Raw genomic sequence first — 20041 nt, forward strand, 5'->3', positions numbered from 1 at the left:
ATGTCAGAACCCCTTTAAATATACCATTGACTATTGAGACCTGGAAATGTAAAATATTTCAGATAAGGTTGCTTGGGGCCCGGAATACGGTTTAGAGGCCTATAATGTATATATAGAAAGAATGAGTATTCTCTGTAAGAGGCCAACAATTTTACATTTACGTAGCCAAATATTAGTGTTCATAGTCATGTTAAAGTAATCCCTACAGTCATGTTTGAACACACACACAGAAAATCTTATATATCTGAGGCTTCCTCCATGGCATGACATACTATGGTTCTTCATTAAATGGAGTCATCTACAATAAGATATCATCCTGTAATAGTTAAGTGAGGTGGTACTCCCTTATACCTGTATACTTGTTGAGTTCTAGAGACTTTGCTAAGATTTAATGGCATAATTTCAGTGATCACGAGGCTAGTTTGTATTTAATAGATAATGCCCTTCAATTGTACATGACTAAGTATCACCTAGGAGTTTTTATGACCAGAAACAAACCTCTTGGTCTCTGTACTTGAGCATTTATATGGTGAAAGGCTTCCATGGTGACCTCTGTAAGAGGTGGCCAGTGGCCACCAAAGTTTTCAGACGGTTCAGCATTTTAAGAGTTATTTCCAAATTTGTCAAGCATAGTGTCCTATATTGAATATATGTTTCGAACAAGTTCACAATTCAGTACTACAATGCTCATTGCATGTGATATATGATCCTGATCTAAGAGCCAAATACCAGTGAGATGGCTCTGATCCTAGTGCCATGTCTCAGCAATGTCATATGATCCCTGGCATTGCTGGTGCACAATAATATTTTCAGGTGCCAACAACTGCTGAGCCATATAAAGATGACCTAGGAGCCACGTGCAGCTCCAATTCCATTGATGGTGGTCACTGCTCAATAAAAAGGGGTACGCAATGCAATAAAAAAATAGTTTCTTGGCATACCATATAGAATGGTACCCAGTAGACAGAAAAATGGTGCCATGGTGACAATTGACAGCTACATTTCTGTTTCTGAAGTTTTACACTGAAAATTCTCTGGATGTGGACTGATTATATATCTATGGTAGATCTTGATGTAATCAGGTGGGGTATGATATTTGTAGCTGATCTTTGCTTGATTGTTATATACCCTTTATCTATTAAAAGCTTGTGCATCTGCTACAATGGCACGCAATATCTTTAATTATTACTTGCACCTAGGGAATAAAAAATTCAATTCTGTGACATCACAAGGATGCCTGCAGCTTTCTCACCATGACTTCAAGAAAACTAGTGGAATAAGAGATGGAACATGGAATCCAAAAAGCAACAATAAACTTTACTTGGCTATCTCTGTGATCCAGTCCCTTATTAGGAATCATTGGTACATTCTCTTGAATGCAACAAATAATTTAGAATACTGCAACACAGTCCAGAACAGTCTAGCAACTCTGTTACGACTTGCCGGCCATTGCAGGAACAAGTTACGGTCTTTAATAGAAATTAGCAAAAGTTTTGAAAACTTTGGTTCGACGAACATTGGAGAAAGTTTGGTTTGGTCCGAATAAGTTTGAACTGAACCTTCATCAATAATAATAATCCTGGCCAGACAGTGGTGGTTGTTCCTCTTCTCCTGTGGCTCAGTGGTTAGCATTGTTGTCTTGACGTGCTTACATTCTAGATTCGAGTCAAAAGATTTTCATGGAGTTTGTATGTTCTCTCCATGTTTCATAACAATCATCTTTGTTTAACTCTATACAACTGTTGGCCTTGGTTAGATTTAAACCTAAGTGTCCAGCGCTACAATGCAAGTGCTGACCACCGAGTCACGGGAAGTACCACTACTATTGTTTGGCTGAGATTATTATTGGTGAAGCTTCGGTCAGGATGAAACGCTTGAGGTTCGGGTTCACCACAAACCCAACTTTTAGTGAAGTCCAAGTGGTTTAATTTGCCCAATACTATATTTTAACACAACACAAGCCTGTAGCAATTTGTTTCACTTCTCAATAATGCATCATCAGTTACACTACATACAATTTCTTGATAGTTCTCAGGCCTCCTTGAAATATATATATACAGGCTTTTAATATCCACAGTCGTTGTGGATATTTCTCTTACTCTCTCAACATGGCAGCTGCGAATGACCAGAGCTTCCTCAGCTCCCACGTATGGTCGACTGTTTGGCACTTCAGTCCAGACAGCCAATTCTAGGAAATGCTTGTACAGCTCACAGGACTGCTCCCAACCTCTCACATAGGCTTCCAACCTTGCTCTGCGCGATCACATGTCTCTGCAGCAGCATCTCCTCCTTCAACAACTCTGCCGCACCAACACAACAACCTACATGCCACAACTCACTTTTAATATTTCCCTTGGCACCTCTCTTTCAATCACAATGTGTCTTCTAATTCGCTTATACAGGCATAGGGGTCTTCACAGCCTAGTGACCAGATACAGAGCATTTCACCATGTCTGGGTTCAAAGCCAAATGCACTCATCCACATGGGCCATGACAGTACACAGTTAACGATAAACAGCATCAATTACATAATCATCCTACACAGCTTTGTCTCAACTATCCATTCCTATAATACAATGCATAACGATTCTCGCTGTAAGGTATCTCCCTTAATACTCAGTAGTTATTAAAAGGGGGGGCAGAGGGGGAGTGGCAGAGGTGGATATATATGCTGGATGGGGATCCCAGCTCCCCTGCATAGGAGCAGCAGGGAGCAAGAACTGTTAAGGGGCACGTCACGCACCATATAGGAAGGGGTGCTATAAAGGAAGGTGTTACCGGAGGCTTTGCCCCCTTCCTTGATAGCTATTAGCACATCACTGCTCAGTAGAGTGTCCCCTTGAATAAGGAGCATTGTGTAGGGAAAAGTAATGCCCCTCAGAGAAAACATCTGAACATCCTATGGTGCCATAAAAGGCTTTATTGCTGCCTACAAGGTAGTGGAGGCTTGGGGAGCGCACTGGAAACAGAGGTGCTGTGTGCTATAGAGGACAGCAAGCTGAATAACAGGAGCTGCTGTAGGGACCCTGAGATCACTCACTGTATTACTGAAGACTGCTTAGATCTGCCAAGGAACTGTAACACAGAGTGCTAAAGCCTGCAGAGAAGCACCTAACTAATGGGCAACGATCTGTGAGAGAGAGTTCAGAACTGTAATACAGAGCGAATGATCAAGATCCACAGGACATCAAGAATTTCATCAGCACCGGGTCGTAAGTGAGGCCAACCTTATTAAAATTTGTACAGTGTGCACACCAGTAGTGGCTTGTTAGGCATTCAGCAGACCTTCTGTCAGGATAGTAAGATAAAGACTATTCTTTGGGACAGTTGTAATTGTAAGAAGGTTTGTATAGTTAGCAGTGAACTGTGACTGGGATTTGTACTTGGATCAACCCTGGAAACTCATGGGCGTTGGTATTAGAGCAAATTGCTTCAAAATTCTGCAGGGTGCGGAGAGTATTTTGCTATCTACAAACTATGTGCATTCAGCTTCAAATTTACTGTTCTGTTAGACTTTGTTGAGGTTCAATTTGTCTTATCACTAGTGTGTGTCGCTAATATTGTGTCGCTAACTTTTTTAGACCTCCTTAAAACATTGCAGAATCCGACTAGTGACTGCTGGTAATGGGTGAGTGAGAGATTTAACTAAACTGGAAACTAGGAGGTATGGAAATATACCCAAGAAAAGCTATAAATTGCCATGAATGGTATGTGATGAAGTAATGATGTGATCACAGTGTTCTCCGTGACATTGTGTGACTCATCACACTAGTCATTTCACTGTTCCATGGAGATGATGAAACTGACGTAACTGGTTGTGGCAGTGGCACAGACTGGCATGTCTAACTGCCTTTATATGGGATGGTGCTCTCTATACATTATAATCATTGGCAGCAGATATTTACAGTTGAGGACACTAGCGTAATATATGGAATTAAGAGATATAATGTTGTAAAACGGTTTAGACAATTATGGCGCTCATGCAGATATGCTGTTTCAATCCTTCACACCCCTAAACAGACTGGTAAACCTTAAATGCCATGGTTGTATGGGTAATGGGGCGCATAACAAATATTAGCCCCCTAAGGCACTTGGTCCTGGGCTTCAATCCAATAGTAAAATTACTGCGCAAAATTAAATCTCCTGCTCCTGCAATGTAGCAGGTCGGATCCTTATCCATCAGTGATAGCCAAGGACCCGGAAAAGAAGGCAGAAGCAATTTTTACAGGCTACATAGAATTCAATGAACACTATGTACTGAAGAGAAAATGCAGAAGTGTTACTTCCGCTATTCGATTCGGCAGTTACCTGACTGCAGAGTGCCCCCTGCCACAGCAGAGCTGCAGGGTCCTAGCAGATCTAGACCAGCTCTGTTATTGACTACTGTTACTATAGGGGAATGTTTTCCCCTGTAACTGGGGCTCCTATGGAGAGCTGAGGTGCTGCTGGGAGCAGCAGAAGGAGGTACAGCAGTTTGCAGAGGAGCTGCTGCTAGACAGGTGTAACGGACTGCTGAAGAAAGACTGGAAGGGGCAGTAGGAGCTTGGACCCCTGAAAGTAAGAGGGGCTGTTGTGGAGGCCAGAGAGAGTGCTGACCAAAGGACTCATGGACTGCTTGCTACAGAAAAGGAGAAAGTAGCTGTGCTAGAGCCACAACATGCTGGACACATAAGGAGCAATGGGAAGGAGGCAGTGGAATGGTACTCTTGACATGAGGCTGCCTGGTTCAGTGGAAGTGATGACTCCTGTGCAACACAACCGTAAGTGGGGCCAGCCTCCAACAAATAGGCATGCACATCATCAGAGACAAAACTTTAAGCCAGCAGGCCTGCTGTGAATAGGAACAGAGACATATTGGCTGGGGTTCGAATGCTGTGTCTCAAGTGGACTGTGTTACTAGCAGTAGAGTGTTAACCCCTAATGATGGTCTATGTGATTTATATTTCTGTCTAACAGCTTTATTAATACTGTTTTCTCCATTACTGTTATTTTGTGTTGTGCAAAATACAAAGTAGGGCATTATTGATCCTATAATTTAGTTAGACATAGTTCATGTCAGGTGAATCTGCAGTAAAGGTTAAATTGCTTGCCTGCTTTTATAGCATCACCAATTTTCACTTCTATGTCCATAAATAAATATTGTATAATTTTGTAACTCTTTCTGCACTGTATCCTGAATCTGCATTGTGATACCCCCTCCCGCAACATACTTCACTCTCCAGCTTGCAGTTCAGGCTCAGAAGGTATATCTGGGGGATCCCTGATGTCAGGAGGGCTTCCCGATGCAAGACCACAAACTGAGAGCAGCCCTCAACCTTCTGTTACTGGGAGCCGGAAATGGCTATACTGTCTACACTTGGAGCTCTGAGCGTGTGAGAGAGGAAGCATAGGAGATGGCTTCAGGGTGTGCTCTCTCTGTCACAGCAACTTTCCTACATAGCTACCTAATCAATGTTCTGCTCTTCCTATTGCCAGCACTTGGCCCAAGGCTGCAGGATTTGGTAAATGGAATCCCTGATCCGGAATTGGACTGTGGTCTGCCAGATGGGAAGCCCTGTCTTAGTTCATGTACAATGCATGTCCTCCAAACGTAGCTCAAAGCTGAGAACCCTCTTGTGTTGCATTGGTTGGAGCTTTTCTTGTCCTGTTCACGCACAGGTTTTATTTGAATTATTGTGTGTGATGAAAATCGGTCAAACCCAACAACTATGTAATGTGTGCAGGAGTTTCCCAATGGTAGATGTTGGGGAAAGAAGATTCCAGCAGAACACTCATGAGCATGGGAGAGTCTGGATGAAGAGTTATCTATAACTATCTAAAGTATATTGCCACCTTTAGGTCTGTTAGGTGGGGAGACTCCATGGGGTTAAAGTGATGTCACTTAATGGATAGATGGAGAAAGAGGGACATCAATTGTAACAGAAGGGGGCATTACACAGAAAATGATCCATTATATTGCATGTTATATCTGATGCATCAGCCAATGTTATTTTGTCAATGAATGTAATATCTTTTCACATGGTTCAAATATTGGGCCCAAACATTCCTCTGAATGCTTGTTGGCTCGACAATTGGTCCTTCAAAAGGATGGGCTGATCATTAATTTACAGTAATTCATCATTCATTTACAGCGATTGGCGGTACATCTTCCCGTATGAACAAAATGATGTACAATCCGTCAATGGGGACGAATGAGTGTAGAAATGATCATTTATCTCCTTAAGTTGATTCTCGGTCCACATGGAAGAAAATAAAATGAGGGAAGATCGACATGTGTGTTGATTGGTGGTCGTTTCACCGGGCTGAGAAATTGTCTAAAATGACCTTAGGGAGTTAATTCTGTTGTGTGTTACCAAAATTTTGAGGAAAGGGTTTTTTGTTTTAAATGACCTTTTCATTGTTACTTTCTATAGCTACAGTATAATGGAAGTTACAAAATGTGACTATGGTTTCTACTCATGTAATAAAGGGGCTCATAGTATGATATAATGTAGCCTCAAAACTGAAGAGCTGCACTCATTACCGTCTCGTACAATGGACTTTTTGTCATATCCAAATGTTTTATTTACAACCCACAGCTTTGATGGGACACAGAAATGTTGCCAGCAAGTCTGGCATTGCATTGCATATGTTTGCAAGCCTAATCATTTCCTAATCATTAAGTGTTTGCTATAGCAGTGACACATCAGATGTGCTCACTGGATATTGTATTTGCATTGTCTAAAATTACCTAAAAGTAATTACTTCCTCAATCATTTGTGTTACCAAAAAAGGAGCAACTAATGTCCCAAGAGCCTACCTGCAGAATGCGCATCCCATCACTTACTTTAATGCTGTCCTTCTCTTTGATCTTGGTCAGGGTTGCCAACTCAGCGTTCAGATATTTCTGGAAAACTGAGACAAAAATCATGGTCCAACAATTTTACGGAGATATAGGCCATGACTTCAAAATGGCTGAATATAACTCCAGAGTCCTTCTCTATACAATGACACCTGTGACTTGACATGTGCCGCCACCGTACATGTATGGTGCTCATATCAGGAAGGGGTTAATGGCATGCTATTGTTTCTGATACCCCTTAACAATATTGGAGACCAGGTGTTACGTCTACTGGGTGCATCTCGCCACAACACGGACGCAGAAGTGGTATCGCGTTCCCACAAGACGTGCAACTGGAACACCAAAGGGACAGTGAACTGTATAAGGGAACCTGGACCCATGGACAGACATAACATAGAACTGATAACGGCCAACACACTCACCCAACATTCCAGTACGCATAGGCAGATGGAATCATTGGAATAAATGCGAGGAATTAGTTCATGAATTGGCCAAGCCACTTAAGCTGCAAGCCCAACTTCAAGGATCCTCGTGTCTCGTGGTCCCTACTCTAACGAGACAATATGAACTAGAACCCTGCCTTCAAGCAGAGCGATTGCCTCGATTAAGACGGCCCTGCGCTGGAACCTAAGGGCCTCGCTAGCCTAGAGATGATACATGATCCAGTAGCACAAGACACAGTTTACACAACATGTGATTATTCTCAGTGAGAGAAACCACACCAACACACTAGAGCTAGCATGCAAGACAGAACAACACAGAACAGGACTGTCCACACCTGATATCTGGCCACCTGCACAGACACTGGACAAGACACTGTTCACACACATAACACATATACAGGCATGAAGGACAACAAACCCTAGGGTGAAAGGACACCAGCTGACTCTTGCAGAGGGGCTGGTGTATATATATGCAGCAGACCTGTCGGGATTGGCTGGCAGGAGAAACTCCACACCCAGCCAGCACAATTATCCGCCACCTGTGAAGGTGTGCTCCTGGAACCCTGTAGAACAACAGATCCCAGCAGCACAACCTGACACCAGTTCACTTCTGGTTACAGTTAATACAAAGCTGTCTTTGTGCAGGAAGCCGACAGCCCCATGCCGACAGTGACCAGCCTGGAGATCAGTTGATCGGCAGTGATCCTGAGTGGCAGACTTGCCGATTTGCTACTGGTGAACAATCCTGAAGATAGGTTATCAATAGCAAAAGTTGGGACAACCCCTTTAAAGGTGATTTTTATCTTGTTTTTTTATGACAGAGATGGGAAAACACAAAAACTATATTCTGACCACCTGTTGGATGGAGTCCAGGTTCGGTTTCGTACTGTAACGAGCACACGGGATTGTTCATATTTTTATTTGTATCGCCCTGTTATGGTTATTATATTGTTTGTTATATGAAGGGCTCAGATGATGTTTCTTTGGATGGTATAAAGGTAACCTCTACTGGCCGTCATATGCTAATGCATTTTGCATATTTTTCTATAGAGTGTTGTATGCTACGTCCCATTGGCTGTAGGGATCATATGTAGAGATGAGCGAACGTACTCGGATAAGCACTACTCGTCCGAGTAATGTGCTTTATCCGAGTACCTCCCCGCTCGTCCTGAAAGATTCGGGACGTGCTGCGGAGCGGGGAGCTGCAGGGGAGAGCGGGGAGGAACGGAGGGGAGATCTTTCTCTCCTTCTCTCCCGCCCGCTCTGCCCCGCTCCCCGCTGTGACTCACCTGTCAGCAGCGGAGCGCCCCGAATCTTTCAAGACGAGTACAGCGGTACTCGGATAAGGCACATTACTCGGACGAGTAGTGCTTATCCGAGTACGTTCGCTCATCTCTAATCATATGGCATGTCTGGAGGACTCAGGCACCTTAGAGAGGTGCACTGCCTCTGTGTGTGGTGTAGTACACCAGAGGTTGCAACAGGAGGAAAGGCTGCCAGCTGGGTCCTGTATCAGGCTCTTTGGCATGGCCCAGCTACATCGGTCCTGTGGCCTGAGGGGTCCCTGAGGGGTTTTGATCCAAGGAGACTTGCTCATGTTATTGTCCGGACTTACACTTAATTATTTTGGACACTGTGACAGCAAGGACTTTATATGGATTGTATCTCAACAGTCTTTATAACAGCAGACGTCTGTTCAGAACAAAGGCTGTTACCGAGTGGAGAGCAATGAAACCCTGCTGGTTCAACATGTTCTGGGGCATTTGTTTAACATTTGTAACATTTAAGGGTGACTACCCACTACAGTTTTTTTTCACTGCAAAATTCGCAGCGTTTTTTTTTCCTGCAGGGGTCTATGTGACTTGTAATGTTAAAATCACGATCGCGCAAAATCACGATTTCGCGGTAAATTGCGATTTTGCGTGATTTTAACAAGTCCCATAGACCACTGCAGAAAAAAAAAATTTGCGCAGTGAAAAAAAACTGTAGTGGTTAGTCACCCTAAGGCCTCATATCCACGGGGAAAATAAGAATTAAAATCCGTAGCGTTTTTCCAGGATGCGGATCCGCGCCCCATAGGAATGCATTGACCACCCGTGGGTAGATAAATACCCGCGGATTGTAATTAAAAAATTTGTGGAGCATGAAAAAAAATGGCCATGCTCCATTTTAGTGCGGATCACGCATGTGGGAGCTCATAGAGCACATAGCGCAATTGATCTCCCGCATGAAAAATAAAAGACAATTAGAGTGCATCCGCACTGCATCCACAGCCCAAATCCGCAGCGGACCTGATTTTCCCCGTGGACATGAGGCCTAAGGCCTCATGTCCACGGGGAAAATCAGGCCCGCCGCGGATTCTTCATGTAGAATCCATAGCAGGTCCCTCTTGCCCTGCGGACATGAGACCTAAAATCAGAATAAACTCACCTGCTCCGGACGATGCGGATCTTCCTTCATTCGCGGCCGGATCTTCTATCTTCGGCCCAGCGGTCCGCCGGGCCGAAGAAAGAAGATCCGGCCGGGAAGGAAGGAAGATCCGCATCGTCCGGAGCAGGTGAGTTTATTCTGATTTTAGGTCTCTCGCGGATCCGGACGGCTTCCATAGGCTTCAATAGAAGCCTGCGGGAGCCCCGCACGAAAATGGAGCATGTCCATTTTTTTTCCTGCATGCGGATCCGCGTCCAATACATCCCTATGGGGCGCGGATCCGCGTGCGGGAAAAACGCTGCGGATTTAAAATAAACATTTCCTAGTGGACATGAGGCCTAAGTGTGACACCTCCGATTTCTCGGAAGATTTTCTTAAGCTACGTTATATTAAAAATACTAAAGACTCTGACCAGACTCAAATATGGCTTTTGTGTCTCCGGAAGAAACGTGGACCTTACAGAGACTGTTCTCGTGAATGAGGGTGAGTGAGATAATTATGAATACCGTAGGACTTTGTAGTAACCATTTGTAATGTACAAATAATTGAACCTTCGATACTCAAAAGCGGTTTATTATTTTTCTTGAAATAAAATGTTCAGCAACAGAATGGCGGCTGGTTCCTCAGTTCTGACACATTACCAGTCTCCAGGAAAGTCCATCAAGCTCTTGTTGCTGGCCGACGATTGCCATGCACTACCTTGGTGTGTATGCGCGTGTAATACGCACCAAGATAGAACATGCTGTGATCTTTACTGCGTGCGTATTTTGCGCAATTTGTGTGATCGGCAGCATGGGAGCCTATGGCAGATTGGTACAGAGTATTCCGTGCACAAAACTCGTACGTGGATACACGATAACAGCATGGTTGTGTGAAGGAGCCAAGAGATTTCACTAAAATCTCAGTCCTCCAGTCTTGGGAAAGAATACAAGCATAGAAACCAAACAATCAGACATTTTTTTTGAGAACCAATTACAAAAGGTCTTCATTCCAAAGACAAAAAAACGGAGTGTGAAGGTAATTGCAGGTGGAGCTCTCATTGAGTTTAATGGCAGCTGTGCCTGCAATTACTAGTGCTGGCCACTACACAGGGGTTGGCATGATCTGCTTCCACTCCGCACCCCATATTGAGTCCTGCTATTTGATAACTAGAAATGTTCATCATGAATATTTTTTTTAAATAAAATGCTAGCACCCCCCTGGAAGTACTTGATTTCAGCTCTGCAGCACTCCACATGCCGCCTCCTGAATATCTTGAATGTGACTGTTTTGTTAATCCAGTTTTTTAGTATTTTTTATTTTTCCCAGGACCACAATTCCTCTAACCACCCCACTTCCCGCAAATGTGCCTCAAGAACTATAGCAACAATTCAAGAACAAATAGCAAGAAATTAGCAAATAAGTCATTTAACAAGTTACATATCTGTTTCTGTCCAGAAGAACTCATTTGCATGGAATGCACTGTATATATAGTACTATACGGATGTAGTAATCATCAGCCTGACTACAATGCTGTATACTGGAATATCACGATGCATCGGTCATATTACAGAGTACTACATCTCTATATAGAGAGGGTGTAAGTGGGGAACTCTCCTCTATGACACCTATGGACCGCCTTAACTACCCATGCGGTCACACAGAGTGCTAGCCTACAGCTTGCAAGGGGGCCACCGGCTGGGTGTAGCCAAGGTTTGCCTGGCCAGATGATCTTATTTCTTTGTAGATCTACATGAATCATCCTCCTCCTGTCTCTTTCTCCTGCCCTCTGATGTGCCTAGGCATCGCTGTCAGCGCATTGATACAACACTATTGCTTGGTTCTGCTACTGTATTTATGGCATGAGTTTGGTTCTGGTATTATATCTATGTGCTAAGGTTGATTTGTTTTGTATTTATGCCATGAGCTTGGTTCTGGTACTGTATGTATGTTATGATCTTTGCTCTGGTACAGTATTGATTTCCTGAGCTGTTCTGGTGTGCGCATGATGCAATCTTACTGCTTTCTGCATAAGCAGAATACAAGCAGCTGTCAGTGAAGTATATATTGTTTCTTCTTATGAGAGAGTAGGGGGGGGGGGGATTTATCCCAAGGCCAAAGACCAGCACTGATAATGCCCACATGTTCTCATGAGGCATAAGGATACCGGTTGTGTTCTTAAGACAACCCCATTAAACTTTTGTCTTGACTTTCATTAATTTGCGAATCCCCTTCTGACATAAGACATATGTGTGAGTCTCCATGGTGTCTTTTATACGGTATCTATATGGCTTAGCAATTATATGAAATACACTTAGGTGAACTTGAAGATTTATAAAGGAGTGGCTTGAACGACACTAGTTGGACAACTCATGATGCAATGTCAAGCGTCAGCCTCCGCATTTTTGGTTGTCAGTCCATAATTGCGTTGGATAGTTTTACTCAGAACATATCATGACGTCCTGTAGATGACCTAAATTAGAGGAATGAGCCATTACATTACACCTCCTGCCAAACACAGAGTCACAGAATTTATGGTGCAGCTTAACCACAGAAAAATAACCATAAATACCACCCAATTGGCAAGTTGAGTTTTGGATTTTAATATAAGGCCAAAATTACGGCACTTCACCCTGGCATAGCAAGATAGTTTATAGGGCCATCCTTTAGCCTGTGTTGGGGAGTTCAGCTTGGCAGTGATTTGAATAACACTGTGCCTTCTGATATTGGCTTGGGGTAACCCATAGGAGTTGGGGAAGGTTGGCTCCAGTCCAGAGGTGTAACTTAAAGCTCCTGGGCCCCAATGCAAAATGTGTAGCGGGGCCCCTAATTAGAATGTTTTATTAATAGTACTGGGCTACCTATATTAAGAAGAGAGGCCTTATGGGCCTCCTAAGGCTCCTGGGCCTGAGTACAACCGCATCCCCTGCACCCACTATAGTTACGCCCTTGCTCCAGTCCCAGATATGGGTGTTGTGTCATTATTTGGTCATTCTTCATATGTCATTGGGTTTTCTTGGAAAACATAACCTCCATCACATATTGCCAGGAAATCATGTTGTGTTGTCATTTGAGTCTAGCAAGTATATAGTTCACCCAATCATATATGGTATCAGTAAACTGCTGTAATCAGGGTATCTTGTGTTCCGATCATTGCATGTTTAAAAATGCCAAGTTTGTTACTATAATTTTTGCTGCTATTTATATGGTGTCTGAGTAGGAATCCTGCAGCTTTAAGGGTGTGGAGGATTCGGGGTGGGACAAGGTCCTAGCGGTACACCACTGTCTGGAAGCCGGAAGGTGGGCAGTGTGTACCGAATCAGTGTTGAGAGCAGAGACGGTGAAGTATGCTGTCTGTGGCTGAATCAGCCTGGTTTAGATATATTTACCCTATGAGCGTGAAGTGGAGCAATCACTTGTTCTTCTGAGTTTGAGGTTCCAAAGTGTGGGACAACTAGTACCACCACAAAGCCACCAGAAACCCAAGCCCAAACCAGATTGCACTGTCCAATCTACTTCTGGTAGGCACAGAAACTAACTGTTTGTTCACCTGAATCCCAGGCTAGAAAAAGTGCTACCTTCTGAGAGACTGTTGTTGCTCTGCAATTTAAGGTATCTGTTCTTCGTTCTGAACTTTTTCCAGCATTGAACAATATTGCTGATTGTATGGGACCCGGTACTGCCCACGTATTTTTAGTTAATCATTTTGTTATTAATGTTCCCAAGCAAAGAAGTCCTGGCCCGTGTCTTACACTGTGCATCCACGCTGACTGCCCTACACTACTACCCCAAGAGCGCACCACAGCGTAGTCTGCTCCAAGCCATCTCCGAATTTAGTGTGGTCAGAGTCTGGTCATGAAAGCCTAAAAGAACCGCTGCCAACTTTTGCCAATAAAGGTACCATGACTCTGGTATTGACCCAGTCAGTGACCCAAACAGATGTATGCTTTTTGCTCCAATTTACATCCTGGTCTCCTGACTTGGCCCCATCTCTTTTAGTGGTTAAGGCTTAAGGGTAAGCCCCAGCCTGAACCTTGGTCGATTCCAACAAAGTCACATTCTGGTGTCTATTAAGGGCCTTTTACATAATGTGATCATCGTGCAAGTGCCTGTTGTATCAATATGTTTGATCTGCAATCAACAAGAGGTGAACTCCAATGCAGTGGAAAAACATTGCACCAACACGGTTTAGCCCATGATTAGGGTTCAAAACTCCCAAATTTTGGTCAGTTAAACTCATTGATCTAAGTTCAACTGGTGAAAGCCAAGATGGTGGATTAGGCTCATAGCTTGATAGGCTTTTCCTGTTTGGTAAATCTACACCCATGTTTGCTGCTGGTAGCGGCCATGTTTTTACTATCACTTGCAATGCTGGGAAGATCACTATAAATGCTGGGAAGATCACCTGACAATAGTAACCAATCACCGTGTGTGATGTATATCTACTAGATTGAATCTTTGATCTCAGATCACTTGAACTTACTTTCCCAAATCTTAGTTCCAAATGTGATGGTGCAACGCATTTTGCTTAACCCTAGCTTAACAGGTGATCGCAGTTTACCTGAACTGGAATCGGCATCATAGTTGATGCAACCGGCCCTATATGAAGCAAATGTCTGCAATCATGGGAAGTCATTGCACGATCATCATAAATTTGCTTGTTTGTCATTGGTCAAATCTTTTTAATGACCTAAAGATGATTGGTTATTGGTGTTCTATCCCCTTAAATGAACAGGCAACTGCTAGTTGTTAGCAGAGGAGACAAGAAGAAAGACAAGCAATCTCAAAAGCAATCAGAAGTTGAATTAACCATTTCCAATCCAATTTGTATCCTGGTTTTCCTAGGGGGCTTACTCTTTTTCTGCCATTATACAACAGCGCTATATGCTGGCTAAAGCCAGTACTGCATGAGGTTGTCACATTTGATAGGTCCCGACAGCAGTGAGGCTGGCAATATACAGTAAGAGAACCCCGATGGATGTCTTCCAACATCAGAGCTGTATAGCCTTAAATCATGTCTTCAGAGGTCAGACAGTGGATTGGAAAGGGTTTAAGTAGGTAAAGTGCTAGTAAATGTTTGCTATTTAAGTAAAACAACATTTTCTGGGTAATATACTCTATTATTTCATAGCTGTGCTTCTCCAACTATACTCCCTTTTCGCAGAATAGCAAGGTGTTTACAAGATAAGGTTGGCTCATATGTCACTATTGCTGGCAGTAGAACTGGTATATTATTACTAACTGCTGCCAAATTATGTCCCCACCTAACAAATTCCACGTTATGTAAGTAGACCTAGAGCAGGTAAACAGTAGTGACTTGTGGAGCGTGCATGACAACACGGCGCCTTCAAAAGGGGCGGAACCAGAGCAGGCATAGACTGTGGACAAGTGGCGTCATAATGTGCACAGGGATTAATCATCCACAAGAGTGGAATTACATGATGCAATCTTTTATAGAATGTCATGAACATGTCACTCTCCGCAGAGTAGGGGCAACAAATCTATGATGTCACATCTACAAAATTATTTTCATCATTGCTTGTGCTACAAACAGATAATATGTGTAAACATAAAGGGCTTTTACCATCAAGAAAAGTGATGACATTTTGCTAAAATATGCCATCACATCCTGACCATTGGTGGAATCGTTGGGTGCAGCTAAAGGCACATGAGCCAGGGTGCCAAAGTTTATCTTGGGACCCCCAACTTCTCTTAACCTCTTATGGAATCAATTGTACCGTAATTCTATTTGTAAGCTGTATATTGGTGTACGAAAATGGGCATACACTCAATTTGCAGAATGAGCCTGTATACTGTATGCCATCACTTTCAGATTAGTAGGAGCCTTTGCATTTGAGTGCTGTTCTAGCCCATTCCGTTTTCCCTGCAGAGTAGCTCTCCTGACCACCCACTGAGTTAAAGAGATATTCCCATCTCACACATTTATGGCATATCCACAGGATCGGCAATAAATGTGTGCTAGGTGTGGTGGCACCTCTGGGATCTGCAGCTATTGGCAAAAGAAGGGTCACTTGACCCCATCCCAGCTCACCTCTGTTTGCCAGTGATGGGTTAGAGCACATGTGTCAAACACAAGGCCCGCAGGCCAAATCCGGCCCGCTGCCTCATATTATGTGGCCCTCAGCATGCCGACGCCCGTTACCACTTCAGCGATTACCAGCTGGGGTGCCGCAGCTCCCCCTGGTAATCGTGCTGTTACCACTGATCCCAGCGCACTCTGACATCAGTGTGCAGCTGGGATTCACCTCCCCTGAGTCCCCCGCTCATCAGTTCCGGAGGAGAGGACTGGGGGAGGAAGAGTGCAGAGCGCACACACTGACGTTAGTGTGCATCCGGGCTCAGCGCAAGCAGAGGGAGAGCGTTGCTGACAGAAAGGAGGAGGTAAGTATATGGGTTGGGGCTTATTATTACTGAGGATGGGGGGGGCTTATTATTACTATTACTGAGAGGGGCTTATTATTACTAAGGGGGGGCTTAGTATTACTACTGAGGGGGTTATTACTAATTGGGCCACTGTGGGGGTCGTTATTTTTACTGGGGCCACTATCAGGGTCGCTATAAGGGCTCGTTCACACAGGTGTAATTGTATTTCGGTCGTACAAATACGCTGCGTATTTGCGCAATCGAAAATCGTTTATGCCTGTATATTTACGTACGCAAAAAGGAACGCAAGTGGGCCCACTGAAATGGTGCGCAAATATGCAGTGAATACATAGGTTTCCTGCGCATTCCCCACGTATTTGCGCAGCCCATTCACTTCAATGGCCTATCGGGGTGCGTAGTACACAACAAAATAGGTCATGCTGTGTGAAAATATACATCATGTGAATGAACTCACTGAAATCAATGGCTTCTATACACTGCATATTATGTATGCAAATAGGTTTGTGTGAACAGGCCCTTACTATACCGTCTTAGGCCCCCTGCACACGGGTGGAAATTCCGCGGCGGGATTTCCCGCAGAATTTCCAGCTGTGGAAGCTGCCATAGGATTGCGTTAGAAAACGCAATCCTATGCAGACGGCCACGATTTGTCCGTGTGAAATCGTACGCGGAAAACCAATCGCGGCATGCCTGCGAGCCCCGCACAGAAATGTCCCTCCCCGGCCGCTGGCTCATGCGCCGGCACATCACAGAGCCGCGGTAGAAGGTGAGTGCCGTGCTGGTCCCTGCAGGGGCTCGGGTCAGGTCCCGCTGAGAGAATTCTCGCAGCGGGATCCGACTCGGCTGTCTGCAGGCGGCCTTACAATCGGCCCTTTGAAGGTCACCATAAGCCCGATGTGGCCCTCGGTGAAAATGAGTTTCACACCCCTGGATTAGAGTATGGAAACAGCCTAACTATTTCCCTAACTCCCATTTAACCTGAAAAAGAAATATAAGTTACAAGATTACAGCTACAAGATTACTTTGTTTCTCTTACTGAGGACAATCATATTTCGTTCTGGCTAACACGGTACCAATTTTTTTTATTTTATTTAGGAGGAATACCATAAGTACAATATAAAACTATGAAAAAAGATGCTCCAGAATTATTACTTCATGGAGGATACAAGTATTTAACAAAACAGACATGACAGGATGGGTAATAGTCCTGCTTTTAGGGGGCCACTATTTTTTTAGACAACTTATGATTATTACTAGCTTGTGTTCGTCGTTCCGTTTTTGTAATGTACTTGCATTAAAATTGTTGTTGCTTTATCACTGTAAATCACGTTGGAAGTGGCTGCTACTATGGTCTCCCTTCCAGCTTATCTGCAATTCACTCTCTGTTGTTAGGTACAGAGCTTCTGTAGTATCAAGGACACGGGAGATTTCCCTAGCAACAGAGGAGGGGCTATCTTTAAAGACAGCCCCCCTGCACTCACAGGCTGCAGGCTGGTAGATCTGCAGACTCTATGATAATGATCTTTACAATATCTGCCTCTCCTGCTGTAACAGCATGTGGGTGTGTGCACACATTACATACTAACATTTTAGCGAGTTTACTAACTATTTGTCCAGAATGTCTCTAAGTGCCTGATCATCCTGGCAAAACAGATGGGAGGGCATTCAGACACTGCCTCCCTGCTGATTGAACCAGAGATGCAATGCAGCATCTGAAGTAAGGGCAAGGAAGTCAGGATAGTGAACTACTGGCAGAATGCTGGACTTGCAAGTGGATTGCAATCAGTAGAACAACAGAAAAATGAGGAAAACTACCTGAAAATCAGTACTTACAGACAAGAAATAGGCAAAAAAGCAACAACAAATAAGTGGGTAAGGAGAACTTGGTATATTTTTAATAAAACTTGTTGAAAACTCAGGTTCACTTTAAGTTGTCATATGTTGAACAAGTCCCTCAGATGCCCTGTAATGGGCCAGAGTGGGGAAATACTAAGCCACTGCCATTATTTTAAAAAGCTGAGCCTATGGCAGTTAGCTGATCCACTGGCTAGCTTCTTGGCAAAAAAGGGGTTGTCTTTGTGATACAATCCCTTTAAGAGTTTATTTTCTTAATAAGCATGAACAGTGATGTGTTGCCTAAGGATTGTGATCATTGGCAAAAAGTTGTTGTGCCGAGTTGACCAAATGCCATTTGCCATTCACCAATGCCACAAACCAGCAGCTATTGTTGTGCTACAAAATAAAAAAATGCTTATTGTTGCTGTTAAAATTCTTTAGTAAAGATATTTCATCAATATTGGGCCTATATGTTCTCACCACCACCAGGCCGCCTCACAGCCAATGCAGATACAGCCAATGACCAGGGCGGCTTCATGACGTTGGATTCTCCGGTAGTTGCTGTGAATAGGCCAGTCATGGCAGACACCACTGGTTCTTTCTTCCCAGGCCAAGTTGGGGAGCCTGAGATTGTGCTACGGATTTTACAGAAAGTGGACCCACTGGACTAATCAACCAGCCTGGTATACGCCAGAGTGGGAGACTAGCAGCTGACCCCAGAAGAAAGGAATACAGACAGGAGGGAAGCTGGCCCTAAGTTAAGCAGGGAGGTGGAAGGAACCTTGCCTATATGCAGGGTGATTGCCTCGATAAAGGCAGCCCCGTGCTGGAACCTTGACCCTGACTATCCCTGACAAAAACGGAAATGGGATCTGAAACACTGAAACAGAAATACTGCACAGAACTGACTACTACCGAGATGAGCATGACAGACAAACAGAAGGGAAATGGACACACATACAGATAAGGCAAAGATACAAATAGTACCAGCAGACAAACAGGGAAATAGACTAGGATTCCAAAAACTAGAGCCCTAGCAGTGGCATGACCAGGGGAAACACCAATACTGAGGCAACCAGGAAGTGGAGCAGCTCAGCTTAAATAGCAAGGGAATTGCTCATTAACTCTGCAGCAGAGTTAACCTTTTCAGCACTGGACAAAGACAGACAAGGATTCAAATGCACAGGAACAGCAGAAAGATGCTTGCGGTTACCTGGAACTGCAAGAGGGCGCAGACATGAGTAGCAGACCTTACAGCTTGGCTTACAGGAAGGCACTTAGAGAAGCATTGGGGTGGCAGCATGATAGGGAGAGTGTGCAGAGACAAGTCATGGCTGGAAGACATCTTTATGGCAGTCTTGTACCCAGAGGGACAAGAAAACCAAAAGTGTACAAGATGTCACCTGTGATCACTGGAGGTAACTGCACTGTAATCACTATCACTGTGTAGATCTGATATCTGACCAGAATATCATGACTGTATTACTTAGAAGTATACTAGCCTTCCACGTTATAGATATGCTGTCTCCAATATATTTTTTGGAAGCGCGAGGGCAATTCTGAGTTTTGGGGCCCCATGAGTTCTATGTATGCCCCTGAGTACGAGTTTGTAGAATTTGATAAGCTTATTTGTCACTTTACAACAACCTTGTACAACTAACAACTAACTACCGGATTGCATGGCAAAGAGTGGAACAGCAATGCATCACCCAAGGGGAAAAGCTGAGCAGCTCCGAGGCCTAGTAATAGCACATTAGCAGACTATTATATACTTCTATGTGTCCTGCAGCACCATAAACTGACCCTGCACTCCAGAAGTCATGGTAGATCCTACGGTTTGCAATACCCTAAAAGTAGGAAGTCTGGAAAAATAATCCCATGTTTGAAGCTTTATTTCATATTTTCTGTGCTGATAACACTTTCACATGTGCGACTCCTAAAGGCTATCAGGTCATATGATGTATGATGTCAGTTTTATTGTGGGAATACACTAGAATATAGAAAACAAGAAGCCAGTGACGTCAGCGACCGCGCTCATGACATATTCTTCCTGAGTATTATACACCGATCAGCCATAACCTTACAGACTGCCCGGATCACACCAACT

Source organism: Eleutherodactylus coqui, chromosome 13 (assembly GCF_035609145.1).
Source record: "Eleutherodactylus coqui strain aEleCoq1 chromosome 13, aEleCoq1.hap1, whole genome shotgun sequence".
Lineage (NCBI taxonomy): Eukaryota > Metazoa > Chordata > Amphibia > Anura > Eleutherodactylidae > Eleutherodactylus > Eleutherodactylus coqui.